Source organism: Papio anubis, chromosome 1 (genome assembly GCF_008728515.1).
Source record: "Papio anubis isolate 15944 chromosome 1, Panubis1.0, whole genome shotgun sequence".
NCBI lineage: Eukaryota > Metazoa > Chordata > Mammalia > Primates > Cercopithecidae > Papio > Papio anubis.
Genome location: NC_044976.1, coordinates 76,137,007 through 76,152,811, shown reverse-complemented (window position 1 = coordinate 76,152,811; position 15,805 = coordinate 76,137,007). Strand labels below are relative to the sequence as shown.

The following is a 15,805-nucleotide window of genomic DNA, read 5'->3' as shown; positions in this document are numbered from 1 at the left end:
TAGGGCCAGGTTGGACAATTGCAAGGGATGGACTGCAACCCGCTCTCGGAAGACCAACCTTCGCCCAGGGGCAGGGATGGGCCGCGAAGGGCCTCGGCAGCCCCCGACCCGCGGGCGCTGCACGGGCCGCGGTTACCAGCAGGCGGTGTAGTGAGCGCGCCTGCAGCAGCAGCAGCAGCAGCAGCTACCGCAGCAGCAGTCGCCGCCGCCGCCGCCCGCCCGTCCCAACGAGGAGGAGAAAGGAGGGGACCGGAAGGAGCCGCTGGTGCTGCGGGAAGTGGCAGGAGCTGGAGGCGGGGACCCACCTGGAAGCGCCGCGGCGCCGCTATCGAGCTTCCTGCAGCGGTGGCCACCCGAGCAAGTGCCGTGGCGGGGGCGGAGAGCGGCCAAGGCGGCGGCGCCTCCCCAAGTGGCCCGTGGAGTGCGACCCCGCGTGAAAGGTGAGCAGGAGCTCGGGGCACGTGGTGAGGGCCAGACACGGGGGAGGGAGAATGAAGGGGGAGGGAATGGGGGTGGCAAACGATCGGCTTGGGACCCGGATTTGGAGCCAAGTACTGGGAGGGGGTGGGCTGGAGGCGACGACTGCGACGGCTGTGACGGCGAAGCCCCCACGTGGGGCGGGGGTGCGCGCGCACGTGTGCGCGGGCGAAAGGGGGGCGGGGAGGGCTCCTGGGAGGGCGTCGGGCGCGCGCTCGCTCAGTGGCGGCCCACGTGATGGGCACGCCGAGAATCTGTTTCCACGTGACAGGGAGGCCGGCTGAGGCAGCGCGTTGGGCTGTGTTTGTGTAGTATAACCGTGGTAATCGGAGGTTTTTAAGATTGCCGCTTTTCTTCTGTACAAGGGGAAAGGAGGAGACATATAAAGCGGAAAAGACTTCCTACTCAGTGTTTTAAATGTTCACTACTCTGTTAGTGAAGTGCTTTTTAAGTTCCGAAATACTGATTTTTTTCTGTACCGCCATGTTAGAGGAAGCTCGCGAGATGCGAGTGTGTTTGTATCGCGAGATCTCTCGATTCTCGCGGGACCTCGTTGGCAGAGCAGTTGTCCTGGATGGCGGAGCCTTGGGTTCCGGGGGCCTGGGACCCGCAACTCTTTCTACAAGGCAAGTCGTTAGGGAGGGGCCCGGGGCGAGTGCCTCTTGGTGCCGGGATACGTGCTATATCAGCTTCCTATAGTCTTGAAGGGAATACAGTAACCCCATTGAGGCAACACTGCCCTCCCCATCCCCCTGCGGGCGCTCCGCCACCTGCAAAAGCATATGCACCCCTCAGCCGGGTCCTTCTCCCCACGCAGTGATAGTTCCACCCTGTCCCACTCACTGGAAGTCCGGAGCCGTGCTGGTGCAGACCTGATGATTCCATTGGATACCGTTCCTCTTACTTTAAAACGTTCTTGTCAGTTTTTCCCTTGTTGCCGTTTTCTAAAGTATTCCAGACCTGTTAACTATTTTGTCGCGTTTTCTGCTGCAGTACCTGTCTCCAGTCTCCTGAAACAGAACTCCTCCCATCTCTTTTCTCTGGGTGTCATTTGCTCATCACCCTGACTTCGTATTTTCAGTAACTTTTGGCAGTATTTGAAGGGCCCATTATGTCTCTGATAGCACCTGAGGTCAGAAGAAATCCTGCTTTTAATCATTTTGTACGTGCCTATTAACTCAGTTATCGGTAGGGTTTTAATTACCACTGTGTTACTGACGTTGCCATCTTTGATGTTTAGGGATGGTGGTTTTACGTTATATATTTAGGGTAACAGACTGTTTGTTTCATGTGAATTTTTATTTTTATTTTTGAGACGGAGTCTCGCTCTTGTCGCCTAGGCTGAAGTGCAGTGGGGCGATCTCGGCTCATTGCAACCTCCGCCTCCCGGGTTCAAGCGATTCTCCTGCCTCAGCCTAGCGAGTAGCGAGTAGCTGGGTTTACAGTCGCGCTTCACCATGCCCGGCTAAGTTTTGTATTTTTAGTAGAGACGGGGTTTCACCGTGTTGGCCAGGCTAGTCTCAAACTCCTGACCCCAAGTGATCCACCTGCCTCGGCCTCTCAAAGTGCTGGGATTACAGCACTGTACAGGCGTGAGCCACCGCGCCTGGCCTCAGATGGACTTTTTAGTAAAGAGCAAACTCAAACTTTGGTATCAGAGTTTGAGCTTTATTTTTCTTAAATGAGTTTGAAATCAATTTAATATTTCTCTCCAATTCCCTAATGTCTCAGAAATCAATTTACAATATGCCTTTGTTTTTTCGTATTCTTAAGTAGTGTTTGGATTTTTATTTTAGGTAGTTGCAGTACTAAATAGGGAGTGGGGAGTTAATTACAAAACGAATCAGGTAACTAGTTAATTCATTCATAGTTTGTTTTTTAAAACTACAAATTTTTTTTTTTTTTCTGCACGTCATACAGAGGTATATAGCATAGAGTAACACAGTACTTGTTTCAAGGTACCACAAAGTTCCATTCCTCAGTCTTAAATCTCTGTAACCAGCCTTTGTGGTTGCTCTGTATCATTCCAGATATTTCCATGTTTTAGTTTAGTTTTTGTTTCTTAAATGAAGGGGAGAAAGTGTTGTTTTAATGGGGTGTCAACACAACATTGGCAATCAGTAAACATTTTTTAGCTAAATTAAATTTTTATTTAGTGATATGTGCCTGTTTGTCAAGACTCATGTATGCATACTTAGATAAAAAGCAGATTTTTTTGTTTGCACTGATTTTTTTGGTAGTATAATCTTGTGAAAATATCACAAGTGACTTATTTTTGCAGTAAAGTTGATTTATTGTGCTTAGTAGCTTTGCACAGAAAGTACATGTAAAACAATATTTAAATAAATTAATGTTTTATCACTTGAGTTTTATATTTTTATGTTTAATGTTTGTTACATATTTAACTTTATATATTCTAAACTGTAACCTAACTATATAGGAGTTTTTCAGACGTTTTAAAAGCTTATCAGTGTGATTAAAATGGTAGTTCTGACCCTGCAATTTAGTGATCTCAATTGGAGAGTGGTAGACATATCAGTAGTTCGTACAAACAAAGGTATATATACTTGAAGTTGCTAAGCGGCTTTCATTTTGTTAAGTGTTGTTTTTGTAATTTCCCCCTTAAGCCTACCAGTAATAATATTTATCAGACCAGTCACATAAGAAAAGTGTCCACTCTTTGGGCAATGTGGTTTTTTGTTGTAACAGTGCAAGTAGAAATGCTGAGGAATAGAAGTGAGCGTTGAGAGAGACGATGTTGGAAAGAGGAAAAGGGGACGTTGGGAGTGTAGAGGTTGATGTTGAAATGGAATTGGACAAGTTGGGGAGAAAAGAGGAATGTAGAAAGTTGACAGTGAGTCAAGAGCCGTGGTCCAAGAATAGTTAGGCTCATAATAGTTGGAGGACAGCCGAGTCCGTATTTCAGGCAACTTTCTCCTCCTCTTTTTTTTAGTCAGTTCTGGGTCAGTTCACAGAATTGCTAGATACTTCCTGTCATAAAAGTCAGCAGCTTAAGGTGATACTTAATTGAAACCTTGTGAATTCTTTACTTTAGATAAAGCTATTCTGTTAAATAACATTTGTTAAGTACATTTTATTATTATTTTTAGAAGTAGAAAATTGTGAAAGTGACAATGAGTTTGAAGGTCACAGTTCTACAATGGCCTTTGCAAAGGTATCTGCATAAATTTAGCTTGGTAACTCGGCCTTTAATAGTCCACGTACATCTGATCTATGAAATAATGTATGTTCCTTGTTCTTAGGACTTTTGTTTTATAAACTTTTCAGTAGTGGGTCTTGGGAATTACCAGTCTTTTACAGACACGAAATTATTTGTACTTGGTCGAAATATACTGAGAAAAATCCAAGGAAGAGGAAAAATGTGTTTTTACATGGTTTGTTTTTGCTTGAGTAAAATTTAAATAACCAAGAAATTTAATTTTATTTTTCTCAATTATTACAGTCATATAAATGATGAGAGCTAATGAACTTCAGTGATCAGAGGAAATTAGTAACAGTGATAATATAATACTGATTCGTTCTCACTTGAATTTTTTCCTTAAGGTCTGACACCATGCCTGTTTCCACAAACCTGTACCTTTAAGTTGCCTTAAGCTGGCCTGGTGGCTCACGCCTGTAATACCAGCACTTTGGGAGGCTGAGGTGGGAGGATTACTTGAGACCAGCAACAACATAGTCAGACCACGTTTCTACCAAAAAAAAAAAACAAAAAAAACCCACAACAAAAAAAAAACTGGGCGTGGTAGTGCATGCCTGTAGTACCAGCTACTTGGGAGGCTGAGATGGGAGGATCACTTGAACCCAGAAGGTTGAGACTGCAGTGAACTGTGATTGCACCATTGCACTCCAGCCTGGGCAACAGAGTGAGACCATGGGTCAAAAATAAAATAAAAACACCTAAATTTCATATGAAAATTCAGTTTGGAGTTGCCTACAAGGAATAGTTGCTAGAAGAGTTTCATTTTTATAGTAGTATTTACTAGAGATTTGGTGTATACTGTGGTGCAAATTTCTGTCGTTAATGCTCTGATAACTACTATAATTGTACTCTGAAAACCACTCTCAGTAAATATTTCCCAAAGTCCAAAGTCTTGACTTGATTATTTTGTTTGACCCTTTGCTTTTCACTTTTTCTGTTTTTCTTTTCAGCTGATCTTTCTCATTTATGTAGGTAATTTTTGTCTTATTAGAGAGGACTGAGTGAGTAACTTGCCCTGAGGAGACTATCACTTTGTGATTAATCAAACTATTCAGGTATTATTATTACTGTTGTTTTTGGAACTCCAGTATATTTGTAAGTTAGAGTCAGTGATTCAGCTGACATTTATTGCTAATGACCTCAGCCATTTGAAACATAGCAGAAATCCTGGACATAAAAAAATCTATAAGCTTTCAGAATGACTGTAACCAAGTATAATAAGCCATTAGCCTTTATTAGGAAACAACTAATTGGAAGTCGTCCACAGATAAAAATCTTCAGTGTTGGCCATTGGAGTTAGGGACATTGGCAGCTGAAATGACATCTTCAGGGGAAAAGGAAGAACTATTAAAAAGTAGGTGGAACTATGGTAGAATACTGTTTTAAGGCCGTTACATAAAGACATACACTCCTATAATCATTAACTTCTGAAGGAATGACAGTATCATAGAGCAGCCTAGTAAGTTGATGCGTCACGATGATGACTTTAATAATAAACCTTTATTCTGTGTATTATGTTTAAGGAAGTAAGAAATTGGTGTCTTTTGAGATTGCTATAAAAGTAAACATTTTCAAAACTCTGTTAATTAAATGTTATGTTTCAGTTTTCTGGAAAATTTACTTGTAGATCTCTCCTTATCAGATGATACCAAATAAAAATGGTACTATTGTGTGTGGAACTTCCTTTGTTTTATTTTATTATTTTAACCTATTTATCTTTCTACTTAATATTTCAAGGAAACTCCCAAACAAGACTCTATTATATTTAATATTTGATATCAGTAATGAACAACCAGTTGCCTAAAGATTAGCACATTTGCTAATGAAGAAAATAGTAAAGCAGATAATTAGAATTAGTAAATGACCTATGCATATGATTCAGTTGTATAGTTTTGAATCCTGATATTGAGTCTATTAGCCCAAGTGTCCTAAGGTGCCAGGTTTTTGTAGTGAGTTTTCTTCGTTGCATTGCTGGCCTTCTCTGTCTAGTATGTTAATTTAAACCTTATGCTTCCATTAGTGGTAAAGTAGATAGTCTTTGACTTGTGTATAAGGTGTGTATATGTATTTTAATGATTTTGAAAGCTGGCTTGAGGAATTAGATTTTGGGAATTAATGGAATTATTATTAGAATTTTGATATATTGCTTCCATTATTTTAATGTATATTTTTTACATATTTGTGGGTAAAAAACATTTAGTTTGATGTCCTGCTTTTTAACCTACTGTTAGGTAACACTTCCCCATTCTCACAGTGCATCTTAATAACTATCATTATAAATGATTGTAAAATGTTCTGTGCAGTGAACGTATCATGTTATCCCCCATGTGAAGAACATATTTATACACGTTTCTTGTATATAGTATTATCTCTCTGTTGTGTATTGCCAGAATTGAATTTTTAGGTACATGGTAAAGGCTCTTAAAACATACTGCACAATATTAATGAAAAGGGATAAATTTGTATTCTCTTTCGAGTGGTTGTTACCCTATACTCATCAACACTTAACATTTTTTATAAAGGTTTAATGGGGATGTATGACATACTGTGCTTTATTTCTTTAATTACTGAGGTGAAGCATGTTTATAGATGTATTTATCTTGTGATCTTTGAAGATAAATAGAATTTAACATTATTGCAGTCAAACATCTTTTTGTTTGTTTGTTTTGAGATGGAGTCTTACTCTGTTGCACAGGCTGGAGTGCAGTGGCACCATCTCGGCTCACTGCAGCCTCTATCCCCCAGGTTCAAGTGATTCTCCTGCCTCAGCCTCCTGAGTAGCTGGGACTACAGATGCATACCACCATGCCCAGCTAATTTTTGTATTTTTATAGAGATGGGGTTTCGCCATGTCGGTCAGGCTGGTCTGGAACTCCTGACCTGAGGTGATCTACTTGCCTCGGCCTCCCAAAGTGCTGGGATTACAGGGGTGAGCCACCGTGCCCAGCCCAAACATCTTGATATAATGTTGTTCTACTGATTTTATGAAATTCTTCCCTTTTTAAAACTGTAATAAACAATATTGGTTTAATTCTCTTTGTTTAGTTTTTCTAAGTTAGATTTAAATAAATTTAAGTTTTTACCTCATCTGGCATTGGTGTGAAATGCGAATTTAAATATTTTCCTCCACATTGGTAATTTTCTCAACTCGTTTAAATAATGCTTTATTTAATTTTTTAATTTTTCTCATTTTTTTATTATGCTTCATTTTTACATTTTAATCGTTTTTATTTTAAATTGTTTATTTTTATCTCAATCCTTAAAAACATTCATATTGTTTTTAGATGATTCTATGATATGTTTAATATATTTTGCCTTGGGTTTCTTATTGTGGTGTTTGTTTCCTTATTTATTTTTAAGATTACTGTAAGTTGAGAATAATAAAGCTTATTTTTTAACAAAACAATGTTTTATAATTCCTTTTCTTGTCAGCCAAAATTTGAAATAAGATTTTTCCATGCCACATAATTTAGTTGCATTGAATGAAAATTTCCCCCTTCTTGAACAGAGATAAAATGTGAAACTACTTAAAAGTACTATGCTGGCCACAGTGGCTTATGCCTGTAATCCCAACACTTTGGGAAACTGAAGTGGGAGGATTGATTGCTTCAGCCCAGGAGTTCGACACCAGCCTGTGCAACGTAGTGTGACCTCGTCTCTACAAAAAATACACAAAATTAGCCTGGTGTGGTGGCATGTGCCTGTAGTTTCAGCTACTGGGGAGGATGAGGTGGAAGGATCACTTGACCCCAAAAGGTTGAGGCTACAGTGAGCCCAGATTGCGCCCCTGCACTCCAGCCTGGGTGACACAGTGAGACCCTGTGTAAAAAAACCCCCAACAACAAACTGTAAGGAGAAAAACTACTTTGGCGGATTTTGGGGAATTAGAGAAATTAACTTCTAAAATTAACAGTTTAGGATGTATGCTTAGAGTGTTAAACAGCAGTATACAACTTGATATCATATACCTCTAATATATTTAAATTTTTCATTTAAAGCTGTAGCACTTGGGTTACAGAATCACAATAACTTTCTTCTTCAGATGTTGAGATAGCAATATGATACATATACTGAAATTTAATAACACAAGACATTCAAGTAAGGTTTAGGAAGGTACCTATGCCAGAGAGCGTTTTTAATACTGAAAATGCTTCCTGTTTACTATGATGCCTTTTTTTCTGTTATGAAATTTGTGATCTCAAAATAATTGAAAAAAGGTATTTATGTTTGTTTACATTTTGAAATTGTGATGGCTGCAAAGCTGTTAATTTTATTAAATGGCTTTAATGTTTTTTGTTCACAGATTTTTCTGGTTACAATAATGCTAGTAAGAAAAGCCAGATTTAAGTAACTCTGAGTGTGAAAAAATAATAAATATTTGGAAAAAAAAAAGTGTGTCCTGTGCTTGAAGAACACCTACAGAGAATTGAAGATGAACAATTCGATGTGATGTAATTTCCTTCTATCTTGGGTTATGGTGAGATTTAAAGGGATTGGAACATAACTTACACCTTTTTTTGCTATTGAAATTCTGCTGCCCCATGAGAGATGAGTTGCTTTTTCAAAATGTCACTGAAATGGTCCAGGAAATAGAGTTGCTAATTATATTCTGGCACTATTTACCCTCCTTACTAGTTTTTAAAGTTTTTTTTTTAATTGGTCAGAAGTTCAAGGAAAATAGATCCTGCCATTGTTACACACTTTCCCATTGGAAAGCAGATTGATGTGTTTCATAAATAAAACGAAATAATGCTTTTAGGTGGCTTGGCTGTATTATAGAGGGAACTACCAAGATTATTTCTCCTGGCAAAGGGGTGTGTGTGAGATTTATCCACTGATAGCCCTTGAAGAACTTGGTAATACTTTCTCTTTTTTTTAATTTACATTTTTTTATTTCCATAGATTATTGGAGATATAATACTTCTCCATATTAACTCTCCACTCCCCACCCCAGACCTATAATTCTTAACTGAACTGTCTTCACCGTATGTAGATTTTTATGGTGGTTTTGCAGTAATTTATTTTTTTTTTTTTGAGACCGAGTCTTACTCTGTCGCCCAGGCTGGAGTGCAGTGGCATGATCTTGGCTCACTGCAACCTCTGCCTCCTGATTTCAAGCAATTCTCTTGACTTAGCCTCCTGAGTAGCTGGGACTACATACACGCACCACTATGCCCGGCTCATTTTTGTATTTTTCGTAGAGACGGGTTTTCGCCATGTTGGTGAGACTGGTCTTGAACTCCTGACCTCAAGTGATCCGCCCACCTCGGCCTCCCAAAGTGCTGAGATTACAGGCGTGAGCCACTGTACCTGGCCAATGTGTCTTTTCCTAAGGAGAAATCTCTTTTTCCTTCTTTTTAAATAAAGGTAAATGCAATTAAAGTCTAGTACACATAGAAAGTTCTCATAAATGTACACCTCAGTGAATTTTCAGTGTGAACACACTGGTGTAACTGTCACTAAGAGGAACACTGTCAGAACTCCAAAAACTTGTGTGTTTATTCCGGTCATTAATGGTCCCTAGGTGCCACCCCCCCCCCCCAAGAGAAACCACTTTTGATGTCTAGTATCATAGAATTATTTGCTTTTGAGCCTAGGATTTATACAGTATGTATTGTTTTTGTGTTTGGCCTTTTTTGCTCAATGTTATGTTTGTGAGATTCAACTGTTTTATTGTGTCTTCATCCTGTTCTGATATGGGTAACCTGAGAAATCCTATAACTCAACCTGATTTGTACCTGGAGATCTCAACACTTAGATATTTTTCTCATGGCATTCACAGTTTTCAAGAACTCCTAGGAGGGGACATCAAATAAAAGCCTTCTTTGTTTTAGACTCTGTGGTAGCCTTCTTTTGTGTTTTAATGCTATTTGGGTAAACAGTATATTTTAAAATTTTTGTCACTGGTGGCTTATGCAGTACCTCAGTTGCTTTTGTTTTGTTTTTTCCTACTTAAAAATTTTGTTTTAAAAACTATAGTACAGGATTCCTGGCCAGCTAATGGCCATTTGGACTTTTATCTTATGAGTTGGTAGCTTTCTTTTCATTCTTTGAATTCCTCAAGCAGTGATTCCCATTCTAATTTTTATGATACCATGTAGTATCTTCAGTTATTTCAAAGCATGTTGTGAGCCTCCCCACCAAGAAAAAGATTCCAATTTAAGTTTAAGCCACTTTACTTTCAAAATACTTACATTTATGAACAGTAAAACTTTTATGTTCATGAACAGTACAACATTGTGGTGTGTAGATTATAAAATCAAAAAGGCTGGTAAAATACTGGGAATCAACTAAGAGCCTTACCAGCTTATTAACCCCTTTCAGGCTAGCTTCAAGTGTAAAGTGCAACTGCTTTTTTTTTTTTTTTTGTGGCAGAGTCTCACTCTGTCACCCAGGATGGAGAGCAGTGGCGCAATCTTGGCTCACTGCAAACTTCAGCTCCTGAGTTCAAGCGATTCTCGTGCCTCAGCCTCCCGAGTAGCTGGGATTACAGGCGCCCACCACCACGCCTGGCTAATTTTTGTATTTTTAGTAGAGGCGGGGTTTCTCCATGTTGTTCAGGCTGGTTTCGAACTCCTGACCTCAGGTGATCTGCCTGCCTCGGCCTCCCAGAGTGTAGGGATTACAGGCGTGAGCCACCCTGCCTGGCCGTAAAGTGCAGCTTTCTTCTCAGGAGTTCTCCTTTTGTATTTTCCTCCGATTTCACTTTCTTAATTTTAAGGAAAGTCATAGATTTATGACTGTATTCCTGCACATAATTTTTCTTTCATATAAGTCATATGGTTATGATATGCCTGGATGATATGCGCATATAATTAATATAATTAATATAAAGGCTTAATTTCCTTTATAAGCGAATTTTGGTTATTTCAGTCAGTAAGTGTTAGGGCCAGAGTATTATAAATGGCAAATAGTTGTTGAAATTAGATATTTTGGTCATGATTAAGAGTAATGTGTATGCTTAGCAGTCCTGTACTTCAATCATCTTTTATTTGCTGAGCTTTTGTGGAAATTAAATGATTGTAAAGTTTTAGCCTAATTTCTAAAAACAGAATCATTTGTTTTTTAATTTGGAGAGTTTAAATGTCTGACTTTGGGGAAACATCATCATGCCATAGGGAAACATTATCTCCTGAAGAATGGGGGAGAGATTAACTGACTTTTGTAATGGTTATAGAGTTACTTCTAAATTTGAATAAATGCTGTTCCTACCTAGTGAACTAGTCAGAGCATTTTCCAGTTTGACCTAAGCCAAGCACACAGGTAGCTACTTCTCTTTGTATATTTAGGAGAATGTCACCAAGGATATTTTGATTTATTTGTAGGTATATGGCAGTGGTTCTCAGTATTTATCATTCATCATAATCACCTGAAAGTTATTTGTTTTAAATAATAGATTGCTGGGCTCTGCCCTTAGAATTTCAGATTTAGTAGGTGAGGAGACCACACTTTGTAGCACTACTTGGGTATAGTCAGGGTATCTGCATTAAAAAACAAAATGAACAGACAAAAACCCCACAAGTGATTCTGATACATATCCTAGATGAGAACCTTTGATCAATAGTTCTCAATACAGTATATGGTTCTGGGCATAGCAGCAGAGCATCACTTGGGAATTTTACAAATGCAGATTTTCTCAAACTCTGGAGATGGAACCCAGAAATCTGTGTTTTAAACTAGACCACTAGAGGATTCTGGTGTGTGCTAAAGTTTGACAACCATCCTTGTAACTTTATAGTTCCCTGGCACCTATCAGGGAATTTACTAGAAATTCAAATTTCACACTGCACTCCAGACCTCTCATATAACAGATTCTGAATATCAGAATCTCATTTTACAGTAGTCTCTCCGGCACTCTTATCTTCAGTTTCGCTTTCCTTGGACTGAACATATTAAATGGGAAATTCAAGAAATAAACAATGAATGTTTTAAATTGTGTGCCCTTTTGAGTATCCTGATGAAATCTCTTATTGTCCCTCTGGTCCTGCCTGGGATGTGAATCATCCCTTTGTCCAGCTTGTCCATACTTTGTATGCTTCCCACTGGTTAATCACTTAGTAGCCATCTCACTTATCAGACTGAAAAAACATAGTATATATCCAGTTTGGTACTATCCTCAATTTCAGGTATCCGGGGGGGGGGGGGGGGGGGGGGGGGGGGGTGGGATCTTGGGAATGTATCGCTTGTGGATGGGGGGAGGGAACTACTGTAACTAGATTCCAGGTGGTTTGTATGTATATTGAAGATTGAAAAGAGCTGCTTTAGGTGATTTTAAAAAGTGTTACAAAAGTAATACTAATAACTAAAATTTATTGGACATTTGCTGTGGGCCAGATACATGCTAGATAATCTATTCATTATCATTACTACTCCCTACTACCTTATACAGAGGGTTACTGTAACCCTCATTCTATAAATAAAGCAAAGGGGTTTAGTATCTTGCTTGGTGTCGCACAGGTGCTAAATGCAGGGTTTGGGATTTGAACCTAAGCACTCAAACTGTGGAGTTTCGGAGTTTGAGGTGCTATCTTCATATGTATCTTCAGTACCATTTGTGTGCATATATGTCCGTCCTTGTTCCAGTGCCATAGATTATATTCTAATGAATTTTTTTGGTATCACATTTTACAGTGACATTTGAATTTTCTTTCAAGTCTTGTATTCACCAAAACAATCAGAAGTGGAAACAGCTGTGGTTTGAATACTTTGGTCTTGTCAACCTAAATAACAGAGGCTTTCTATAAGAAAATGGTGTTTATTCGGGAATAGGGCATTGCAGTGGGAATACTGTTGCTATAGTAAACCGTGTGCATATACAGGGAGGTAAAAGAAGACAAAAGTTTTTAAAGGAAAAATGAGGAGGATTTCCTAATTATTTTGAGATAATTATTCTTGGCTGCAAGGGTCAATAAGTAAAGTGCCTCCATTCTGAGGTTGGACCGGCAGTTGCTGGGCAGATGTCCTCATAGAAGTTTAAAAAAAAAACAAAACCCCCCCCCCCCCCCAAAAAAAAAAAAAAAACCATAGTGTTGCTGTGCTTCCCAGGCTAGATGTGAACTCCTGGGTTCAAGCAATCTTCCTGCTTCTTGGGTAGCTGGGACTACAGGTGTGTATGTACCATGCACCTGGCTTGTTTTTTTGGTCACGTTTTGTGTAAGGTTGTAGTTTTTGCAGTCTTTTGTGACAGTTTTTATCATGCATTACCCTCGTGAGAGCTCTTCCTTCATGGCCTTCCCTGGCTGTTTGTCAGGGTGTTTTTTTGTTTTGTTTCATTTTGTTTTGTTTTATTAAAAAACAAAACACTACTACTACTCCAGTTTGATTCTGATAACTTTCATAGAAGTCTGTTCATCAGGGTGTTGTTATCCATCCAGACTCTGTTGCCTTAATAGATTTTGTTTTTGTGTGTAATTTCAGTAAGGCAACTCTTAAACTGGTTAATGTTTGTGGTGAAAATTTGCATGCTCGGCCAGGTGCAGTGGCTCATAATGCCTGTAATCCCAGCACTTGGGAGGCTGAGGTGGGCGGATCACCTGAGGTCAGGAGTTCGAGACAAACTTGGCCAACATGACGAAACCCTGTCTCTACTAAAACAAAAAATTAGCCACACGTGCTGGAGTCCCAGCTACTCGGGGAGGCTGAGGCAGGAGAATCACTTGAACCCAGGAGGCGGAGCTTGCAGTGAACCGAGATGATGCCATTGCACTTAGCCTGGGTGACAGAGCGAGACTGTCCCCCAAAAAAAAAAAAAAAATTTTTTTTTGCATGCTGTTATGTTCTAGAATTATATTGGTTTATTAGAGAAGGACAACAATGCAATTCAGTATCTGGAGGCCCCCATGTACTAAAATTATACTTTGGAGTTTGATTGAAGTAAAACATGGAGATTTGCCTGATAATAGACCTAAATACTGGTGTTAATTTCAAGGGAGTAATTTGGGGTGGGGTCACAATATTTATTGTATTAATAGGTTTTTTTGGGGGAATTTCTTAATCATATTCTTTTTAAGTGCACAATTCAGTGCTTTTTAGTAAAATTACAGTACCATGCAACTATTACCTCAATCCAGTTTTAGAACATTTCTGTCACACCAAAATGATCTCTTTTACCTGTTTTAAGTCATTCCCACCTTCAGCCTATTACAGTTTTTTTTCTTTTTTTTTTAAATCAGCTGGTGCATTTTAGAAGTTCTTAGTAATAAAACCTACCTATAAACTGTAATCTATAAACCTTTCTAAACTTTTAAGAAACTGCGAGGCCGGGGCGCAGTGGCTCACGCCTGTAATAGTAGCTCTTTGGGAGGCTGAGGTGGGTGGATCATCTGAGGTCAGGAGTTCAAGACCAGCCTGGCCAACATGGACAAACCTCTCTACTAAAAATACAAACATTAGCCAGGCGTGGTGGTGGGTGCCTGTAATCCCAGCTATTCTGGAGGCTGAGGCAGGAGAATCGCTTGCACCCGGAGGGGCAGAGGTTGCAGTGAGCTGAGATTGCACCACTTCACTCCAGCCTGGGCAACGGAGCGAGACTCCATCTTAAAAAAAAAAGAAAAAAGAAAAAAAAGAAAACTGAGAAAGTTTAATGCTATTCTAGCTCTTAATTTCTGTTTGCTTACATCAGTTTAACTTATTGATAGGATTTAAAGTGATGTGAACAGTAGTGTTTAGGGCTAGGAAATGTTCTTTCATTCACTTAGTGGACCATTCACAATCTATGTAATGTATGAAGAGGAAGTGGAGAGAAGAGAAAGAGAAGATAATTAAGAGAAACTTAATATCTATAGTTCCATGATGATATTAACAACCTCAGAGTTCTTGTCTGTGGTGGTTATTTGGATTCTGGCAAACTACTGTGTGTTTCCGTTGTCTTGATCTGAATGCCTCTCAAGAATGACACTTTCTTTTAAGAGCTTTATGTCTACAAGGTATGTATTTTAAGAACTCTGGGGATGAATAATCACACAGTGTGCTGACTTCGGATATGGTTGTGCATAAAGCTTTTTTTTTTTGGTAGCACAGAAATATCTGAAGAATATATTTGGCATAGTTTGATACAGTTTTTGGTTTTGATTAATTAAATAATTCACTAATAATAAAGATGATCAGAGCTTCTGATAAATTCTTGTTTTTTTTGGCAGTTTAATCTCCTAAAAGTTGAAGAGAATTGCTGGTATGAAGTTGATTCTTACCAACAAGGAAGAACACTTAGATACAGAATTAACTGTTATTGAACATCTGTTTTGAGCAAATGGACTGTTTTTATAGTCACTTTTTTGTGGGGTAGTAAAAAGAACATGGACTTGGAATCAGACTTTGATTTAAATCCTGGCTCTAGCACTTATGAGCGCTGTAACTTTTTTTTTTTGTTTTTTTTGAGACAGGGTCTTGTTCTGTCGCCCAGGCTGGAATGCAGTGGTGCGATCATATGAGCTCTGTAATTTTAAGCAAGTTACTTATTTCTAAGCTTTGTTTTCCTTATTATAAATAGATATGGTACTTTCTACATATATAGAGAGTATATAATGTACTTGATATAAAATAGATGCTCAGTAAATGCTATTTTTTAGTTTATTGACGTGGAAACAGAGGCTCAGAGAAGTTTGTCACACAGCTAGTAAGTGACAAATATCTGACTCCAAAGCCCATGCTTTTCCATGCCTCCCAGCTAGAAATTGAAATGATGGGAATCAAAGGGTAGTGATCATTCTATGCTGTCTTGGAGTTTATCTTAGATAGCAATTCCCAGAAAAGCAGGTTTCAGAAAGTTCAGAAAAGAAACTGGTGATGACCACAGATAGTTTAAGCAATCAATATTGATAGAAGGCTCTTAAAAATGAAACCTGTTATTAAAATTTCAAAAAAAATTCCATTGGGGAAGAAAAACATGAGTAATGTAAAGAAATTAATATGACTTCTTCATAAGTAAATTTTTTCAAAAGAAAAACATATCAAGGATACCCATTAGCCGGGTGTAGCAGCTCACGCCTGTAATCCCAGCACTTTCGGAGGCTGAGGTGGGCGGATCTCCTGAGGTCAGGAGTTCAAGACCAGCCTGGCCAACATGGCAAAACCCTGTGTCTCTACAAAAAAATACAAAAATTAGCCGGG

At 39.1% G+C, this 15,805-nt stretch overlaps 1 protein-coding gene across 4 annotated transcripts in view; it reads left to right on the top strand.

The window, feature by feature from the left end:
* Positions 1 to 303: 303 nt before the first annotated feature.
* Positions 304 to 15,805, top strand: part of ZZZ3 (zinc finger ZZ-type containing 3) — a 122,629-nt gene continuing 107,127 nt past the window's right edge. For 3 of the 4 annotated variants that reach the window (XM_017962693.2, XM_009211291.3, XM_017962692.2), the window contains exon 1: positions 304 to 440. The gene's annotated coding sequence lies outside the window, so the exon portion shown is untranslated. Of the gene's footprint in view, positions 441 to 726; positions 1,104 to 15,805 lie in introns of those variants that run through there. The other variant, XM_009211285.4, reaches the window with a different exon arrangement.